This window comes from Acinonyx jubatus, chromosome B2, assembly GCF_027475565.1.
Source record: "Acinonyx jubatus isolate Ajub_Pintada_27869175 chromosome B2, VMU_Ajub_asm_v1.0, whole genome shotgun sequence".
Taxonomy (NCBI): Eukaryota; Metazoa; Chordata; class Mammalia; order Carnivora; family Felidae; genus Acinonyx; species Acinonyx jubatus.
In genome coordinates this window covers 38,800,183-38,808,756 of record NC_069385.1, presented here as the reverse complement: position 1 = coordinate 38,808,756, position 8,574 = coordinate 38,800,183, and the positions used below count along the sequence as shown (strand labels likewise).

The window sequence follows — 8,574 nt, the reverse complement described above, 5'->3', positions numbered from 1 at the left end:
GGCCAGGGCTGCTGCTAAAATTCCTACGGGCATACGACAACCTCCCACAACAAAGAATTACCTGGCACAAAATGTCACCAGTGCCACAGTCTGTGGGGCCAAGGAGAAAATGCTTACAATTAAATTCCTTATATTGTTGGTGAATTATAAGAGGCAAAAAACTGATGTTAGGTTTATATTAAAATGAAGAAGGAAATAGAGGCGCCTGGGTGGCTCAGTCAATTAAGCATCCAACTCTTGATTTCAGCTTAGGTCATGATCTGGCTCGTGGTTTGTGAGTTCGAGCCCTGCATTGGGCTCTGCGCTGACGGCATGGAGCCTGCTTGGGATTCTCTGTCTCCCTCTCCCTCTCCCTCTCTCTCTCTCTCTGCCCCTCCCCCCTCAAACATAAATAAACTTTGAAAAAAAAATAAAATGGGTAAGGAAATAAAGAAAACAAACAAGTTTCACATGTAACCCCTCTTTCTTCAGCGGCACAGAAAAGCTCCTGACAGACGCCGTGCAGAGATCAGGGAAATTGGAGGAAGGTTTTGATCATTTCTGTAACTAGGTGAAAGCAGAGCAACTCCTCTCACAGACCGTCACTGTGGGATAGTAAGTGTGGGAGCGAAGGAACAGTACGAGAGGAATGCTTATTCGCGAGAAGGAGATGGGGCTCTGTTCTCTTTTGCCACTTCTCTTGCCTGCAGCATAGGACTGCAGTGCAGGAGAGAGGTCAGAGCGTGTACCTCCCCTGTAAAACCAGACTGTAACTAAAGAGCTCGGGAAGACTTCCTGCCGAGATGGGCAGCAGCTGAGCTCTCCAAGCCTGTGGTGGCTGAGGGTGGTGGCAAACACATTGCCAGGAACGAGGTGCCTTCTTCCAGCTAACCTTAAGCAGAGCAAGGGCGGTTTGGCTCCAGGCCAACCGCCATCAAAAGGTGTGATAGTCACCTTTGCACCTATCTGGACTACAGGGTGAAAGATTCCTACGTGTACAAAGACAACATTACTATTTTGTTTTATTTTAAATTAGCTGAGTAAATAATTCCTTTGCATCAGTTTTCTGGTAAGCCCTCACATCTTCTCTGTAGGTGTCCATCTTCAGAGACTAAAATATAGTCATAGTTGTACAGGTACCTTTAGCTGCTCTGTCACCCCATCTTTATCATAAGGAACAGTCTCCCGACTTTAAGAATTCTTTAACTTAAGAAGTCCATATCTGAGCTCATGGAATATTTCTTCGTTTTATCATGACGGCTGACACTAGACAGAAAGATTCTTGTAGGTAGACTCTGTCCGAACCATCTTTTATCCACAGAACCTAAAGCCTAGCCTGACATTCCCCTAGATACGGTGACAAGAAAATGGCGAGTGGGAAGGGAACATAGAAGGGAGACCCATTTGGGGATAGAATCCTCTTGCCCAAAGGCGTTCATAGAGCGGCACAAATCAGGAGCTTAAAATGTTAATTTGATGAACAAAACCAGTCTCTGGGAGATGGTTGCCAACTTCTACCAGAGGAGATGCCATTGATCTAAAGACTCCAGATTTTGTGTGAAGCAAGAGTACCCTGGGTTGGGAGACATGTGTACCCCTCTTCTCCTGTGCCCGGGTGAGGCTGGGGTGGCAAGGAGCTGGGGAGGAAGCTGTCAGACTTCCAGGAGATCCTTCCTGTCTCCAAGCCCACGCACGGTCCACCTACCACCGCAGCCATGGCAGCAGCCACATCTGTTCTGCTCCTTCTGCTGTTTCCTATTCTCTTTTGAGTTTGTAAACTGCTTTCAAATGGGAGCAGCTATGAGTCTGTATGTGCCTTCAGCTGTTTCTAATTCTCTCCCAGGCCCACTCTCTCCCAGTAAATGACACATTGTAGAAGGTGTTTTATAGTTCCACTTGTTAATAGAGCCAGACAGTTCTGTAACAAAACCTAGCACAGCAATCAAGGTTAAAACACAAAATCATATAATAGGAGTAAGATAAATAGAATTTCATCTATAAAAGAAGGAGCTGGACCATCTAATTTTTAAAGTACCTTCCAATTCTAAAATTCTAACCTATAAAACAACATTTCCTCAAAGTCGAGGTATATGTTGTTTTGTGCTTGGGCGGTTGGAACACTCCCCTGTTAATGGAGTTAGCTTGTCTTCACAGATTCTACTATAAACAAGTGAATGAATGATAAAGGGATAATTGAATCTGCTCCTTTTCTCTGTGCCAGAGATTCAGGACTGAATGTCTATATAGGACTCCACATTGCGTTTAAATATACATTTTTTTTTTATGTGATAGTGTGAGCCGGGGAGAGGGGCAGAGGGAAGAGAGATCTTAAGCAGGCTCCACACTCAGTGTGGACCCTGACGCAGGGCTCAATCCCACATCTGGGATCCCCATCTGGGATCATGACCTGAGCCAAAATCAAGAGTTGACTGCCCAATTGACTGAGCCACCTAGGCGCCCCCTTAGTTATTTTTTTCTTTTACTTATCATTGTGTTTAAAAGATAATAATTGTTAGTAAATAGTTGCAGGCTGCACTATCAGATAAAATATTTTTCTTTAAACATTCCTTATTAATGAGCATTTTCTTCCTTCTTTTTAGATGAGAAAAAAATTCTGAATGGGTATCAAGGCCTCAGTTTAACTCAGTTAATGAAAAATTAACCCATCATCCTTTGTTACTTTGTGATTAATGTTGGTCCATTGCCAACTAGTTGCTACTGAGTTGATCTATAAGCTCAGAGAGGATCTATTAATGAAGAAGTAACAAGCAAAATACTAAAGTGCTGTTGAACAGATATGTGTATACTGTCCACATCCCTGTTCAGGATGGGTGAGAGAGGAGGGTGTGAGAATAAGCAGTGCGTTCTCACCTTCTCAGTAAAGACAAGAAGAAATACAAACTTCTTGGAGTTTGGCTCCTTTGGCAATTATTTCCCTGCCGTTTACAGACACTGCCTGTAGTACTAGAAGATTTCCCACTAGGTGGCACCATGTAATCAGGGTTCCTTTTCATCAGCAGACTGAAGCCTGCTGGGCCTTTCTGAATCATGAAATAATTTATTGTTCTGTGTTAATTTGGACTTACAGAAAGCTTTCACCTCTCTCTACACTTCTGTGACCTTTTCTATCTTTCTACTTTCCTATATTTTATTTTGGTTCTTGGGAATCTGGGTCAAAACCTAGGGATAGGCATAGAGTTGATGGCCACCATGGTAGTGATAATCATGACAGACGACTTAGAGACACTGATAGTGACCTTTTATTGAAGACTTATGATGTATTTCTAGATATTACTTCCAAGACTCACAGAAACTCTGCAAGGTTGCCTTCGCTTTATGAACAAAGAAACTAAGGTTCAGAGAACTGAAGCAAATTTCCCAAGGATACCCAACAAGGAGGTAAAGAGGCACAGCATGAATCCAAGTTTATGTAATTGCCAAGGTATTAATGATCCTTGGGTCATTCACAAAAGTTGAATATTGGTTGCAATGAGAAAAACAGGAGTCTAGCCTTTGTGAAGTTCATAATCCAAAAGAGGATATAAAGTAAAAATAAGGGAAATAGAGTAAATTATTTGTAATACAAATGAAAGAAATATGTATATGTATATATATGACATTTATAAGACCATAAATTTATAAGGAGTGTGAGATTGTTGGTAACACTTACTAGGTGTGGAGTCAGGAAGACGTCCTGAAGTCTATTCTTCTCTTGGAGTAGAATTTTTCTGTGGGGACAGTTCTGAAGACAGGAGTGATAAAGGCAGAAAAAAGAGCAGATATTCTTGGGTTTAGCTCTCAAACTCAGGAATCTCTATTGTTAATGGTGGGTTTCTTTTTTTCATGACACTCAGATTTGCTCTATGCCCTTGGAGGTGATATCTCAGCTAGAGCTCTATACATAGATGAAGAGACCTAAGGAAAACGTTTTGAGGGTTAAGAAACCCAACTATTCCAGATTCTTTATCCTGTAGAACCATAGAAGAGCAAGAGCCAGGAATATCATAATACTAAAATAAATGAATGTTTATTTGCTGGAGGCTGGGCATCCCACCTGGTACCTTGCATGCATCACTGAACTTAATCTTAACCCAACTCCATAAAATGTTCATTAAATTAGTATTCCCTCAGAATGTCGAGCTTAGGCAGGTTGTGTAACTCACCAAAGAGCGCACAGCTAGTAAGTGATGAGGCCGAGATTTCATCCAATTTGGCAGATCAAAGAACCCAGCTTTTAACCTTTAAATACAGTGCTTCCATTTAACACGCATGCTACATGGCAGTGAGCAAATGCTCTGGCCATCGTAATACTAACTTAATTTTGATTTATAAGATTCAAAGAGCTTTCAAGGATGTTATTGGATTTAAGGCTAGCAGAAATCCAGTGAGAAAGACAGTTTAGATTTTCTTACCACTCCCTTCCCTTCCACTGTCCTTCCTGCCCCTGCTGATGGATACACATGCCTCCAACAAAGAGTTTAGTAACTTAGGTTAAGTGGCAGACACTTGAACCCAAAATTCTCATCCTTAGCCCATTGCCTTTCTCCTCCAATAGCAGCACCCCTTTATAGTAAATAATGTATTATTAGGTAAACTTTCTGCCATTGGCACTGAGAATACATTATCTCCAAGAGTTTCTGTTAAAAGTCAAACAAGCTATATAGGAAAAACTGCACGAATATCAAATAATACATAACGGTATATATTTTAAATTACTTAAAACTCCCTGCAAAGGAAGAAGAATCGGAAATGCTTTTCCAAATATTGTACATGAATGATTTTGGAGACATATGCAGTGATTTACAAAACTATTTGCAATCAACATCTGTGTTTTTTATGTGTTATAAATAGGGAGGTATGTACTTTATTAATACAAACAGAACATAGTAGAGTTTAAAGGTAAGAAAGCTGTTCAGTTACAGCCTGAGATATTACAGTAAGTTTTTATACAGTCCCAATATTTCCAATACCCTCTAAGCTGCAAAATTCTGTGAACTCAAGTGAGGGAAGAGTGGTCCAAAGGAAAGGACCCTAGGGTAGTCATCAGTTGGGTGTGGAGTCAACAAAGGAAGTGTATGATGTAGTCACTACACCACTCTGGACCTCAGGCTCCTCGTCTGTAACAGGAGAACCCCAGAAGACCTCTAAGATCCCTATACTTCTAAAAAATAGTTCTTAATCTGAATCATATTTTGAGATTTGTGTTATTCAGCAGAAGATCCAGAACTTTTAAGAATGGTCCAGGCTGAGAAGTAGATTGTGGACTTTCCATTATTCTTTTAAAATTATTTTTTATTATTTATTCATTTTTATGGAGACTTTTTTTCTTTATTGAAAAACTTAAGACTTGGGCACATCAAATAAAACCAATTTCTGGGGGAGAAAAATCAAAACCCACAACGGAAAAAAAAAAGTTAACACTGTCTGGGCCACAGCAGAACCCAGAGGATATATTCGTTTAGTTGAAAAATTCTAGGTACTTCCTAAAAATATGGAATGCTTCATGAATTTGCATGTCTTCCTTGTGCAGAGGTGATGCTCATCTTCTTTGTGTTGTTCCAATGTTAATATATGTGCTGCCAAAGCGAGCACCCATTACTCTTTTTTACCAGTGAATTCACAGGTGGTGAAAAAACATTTTGACATGGGAAGCTCAGGTTTTATTTTCAAAGCACCCACCTGGCTGCTTCCACTGCAATAGGCAGGATGGATGTATAGTCTCAGGTCCTTTGCCATTGTTGGTAGAAAAAGTGGTCAAATGCTGTGCAAAGAGGAAAGGCTAATGAACACAGATTCACTCCTCTGGTTGACAGTTCCTTTGACTCTGGCCCACAGAGAGGCCATACTGGTTTCTGATGACAGATGGCGCACTTCACCAAAAGATCATCACCACAACCTGAAGGTTGGGCGGGAGGCTTACCACTTTATTCCTTCCTTTTAATGGGCTGCAGATGTTCAGTATATATGAATGTGGAATGCGTGAATATCCAAAAAGTGATTATCAAGGCATCGCATTCCTTTGGATGATAAACTTCGTTCAGCACTGAAAGAAGAAAAAGGGTAAATAGAAGAAGGGTGAGAGTGGGGGAGGGGAGAGAAATCTTGAAAAAACTTCCAATGTTTCAAGAAATGTTTGTATTCTCTTGTGGGCCACCTGTAAACTAATTTAAAAATTTGGGTTGCAAATTAGTGCGCCAACGAGGTAGGCTTAGGTTTGATTCTGCAGGTAGAAGGAATTGGGTTTTTAGGACCCCTAAGCCACAGCATTGAGCTTGTATGTACCAGACCAAATTCTTGCAGACTTTCAAAGGTATAAATGCTATTCTTAGTTAGAAAAAAAAAACCTGAAGGATTGTAAATAGAAATTAAAAACTTAGGATTTAATAAACTATGGTTCAAATGTAACACACAACTCCCAGAAAGCAAGGCACAAGTATTTGGTCCCCTGGTTTGAACTGATGGTATCACAGGATGCATCTTTTTATACCTTTCAAGTAATGAATATCTTTGTGTTCATGAAATAGAAGGCGTTGGAATTTTCCTTGGCCTCCTAGCCAAGTTGGCTGCCCCTGTGTTAACCTCCCAGGTATGGTCAACTGTCTAGCTTATGTACCAGTGTCCCCGTTTTATGCTTGAATTCCTCCAAAGATGGAGAACTCACTGTCTCTCATAATGACCCACCTTGGACAGTACTTCTTATTAAATCATTCTACTTATGTTAAAATTAAATTTACTTACCCGAAGTTCTTTTTTTTTAATCCATCAACGAAACAATAATTCAAGAAGCATTTCATAGTATCTGCTACATGTCAGGCCCTGTTAGTCCTTAGGAATAAAAAGATGAGAAAATTATATATGGTTTAGCTGATCTTGTGGGATTTATAATCCAATTGGGTGGATCTCTCCATTTTTTCCATCCTAATTCTTCTAGGAAATAGGTCATACTCCTGTGGATAACAGTGGTACTCTACTATAGGTACATCAGCATCTCAGTAGAGAAAGGGGCTATAACCTGAAGGGGTCCCTAAGTGACTCTATTTACCACCACAGCCCTGTTTAAGAGTCATTGCTCTAATGCTTTTATATTCCTCCAGAAGTCCAATCTTACTCCAGCAGGATGTCAGATCAAATATCTGAAGAAAACTGTCATATTTCTTTCTTCCCTCCATCATCATTTCTTCCAGTTAAACGTGCCACAGAATTCAAACTATGATTATTTTATTCTGAAGGAAAGATGGCCTCAAAAAAAGCTGTTGAGAGCAGCTCTAAAGGCAGAAGAAATCTGTGAGAAGTGAACCTGAATCCATCAGGCCAAAGCAACAGCCGAGGAAGAAGAGAGGTGACCAGCAGGGAGAAGTCTGAGCTTTGTGTGATGCCCTGTAGATGTGGTCTTTCCAGAAGAACATCGTCCACAGTGACCAACCAAAAGTGTGGGGAGCATGGAGAAGAAAAGGCAAGTGGATGCACTTAGTTCCCCATCTTCTTGTCTTCTTTCGTTCTGAGGCACAACAGATTGTTCCTTGATGGGGGTTAGAAACCAGGGAGAAGAAAGCATATTCTGTACCGTGAGCAACTTAAGATTTAGAGACAGCTACAGAGAAGCAGAGAAAGACAGAGAGAGAGGGGGGAAAGAGGAAGAAGAAGAAGAAGAAAAGACAAGCTAAGATAAAAATCATTCCCACTTATATAGCTGGAATGTTTATAATGTAAAGAGACAGCTGCATTAAAGGATTAGGCCCCACTGCCTGATTAACATCATTTGATCTTTTGCTATTGAAAAGACCCTGTGTATTTTCAAAGGCAGTGGGTTTCTTAAATAAAACCAGGAGTCTGGGTTGCAGAAAGCTGTTAAGAACAACTCACTTTTAGTTTAGTAATCTTTTTGTCCTACCTGCTTCATAATCTTCAGTTTCCTTCTTTGTGTTCTTGGGGGAGGGGGCTGCACCTAAATCTAAAAATTGGGGCTCCAGGAAATACGATATGACAAAAATAAGCATGAAAAGTCATGATGACCTATATCGGTCAAATCAGATTTTTCCCATGAATATCATCCTGGGGAGCTTCTTTTTCTGTTTTGTTCTGAGTTTATTTTTTTTATCCTTTACTCTCCATTGCCAACCATCACCACACAATTTCAGTGAGAGAGATTAGCACATCATTATACCATACCATTTTCATGTTTTACTTTCTATATTATTAATCTGCTTTTCTTTCTTCCTCCCTCCCTCCCTCCTTCCCTTCCTTCCTTCCTTCCTTCCTTCCTTCCTTCCTTCCTTCCTTCCTTCATTTTTGTAAGTTAAAAGTGAGATCGGAACTCTTAACTGAATTAGATAGAAATTGATTGTGAGGAAGTCAAAATTTTCCATTAGCCAACTTGTGGGAGGAATCAGAGCATCTCCACATCCATACTGTCATCCCAGGGTGGCCGGGCAAAGAGGTGGGAGGGCCTCTGGTCATTTGAGAGGACCAAGCAGTCGTCATAACTAGTTCAGTCTCTGTGGCCCATTCAGCTCTTGGCATAGTTGCCAAGCCAGCCAACAAAGGAGCATTGTAATCCTGACAGTTTCCCAGCATTGACTGGACAGGCACAGACCA

General features: G+C 40.7%; 1 long non-coding RNA gene and 1 other non-coding gene across 2 annotated transcripts; one reads left to right on the top strand and one right to left on the bottom strand.

Moving 5' to 3' along the window:
- Nucleotides 1-468: 468 nt before the first annotated feature.
- On the top strand, nt 469-7,894 carry LOC128315416 (uncharacterized). Its single transcript, XR_008298158.1, has 3 exons — nt 469-550; nt 3,268-3,378; nt 7,164-7,894. It is a non-coding gene; the product is annotated as an uncharacterized LOC128315416 (long non-coding RNA).
- LOC113599039 (U6 spliceosomal RNA) lies at nt 5,465-5,571 on the bottom strand. The gene has a single exon (XR_003419777.1). It is a non-coding gene; the product is annotated as a U6 spliceosomal RNA (small nuclear RNA).
- Nucleotides 7,895-8,574: the final 680 nt, after the last annotated feature.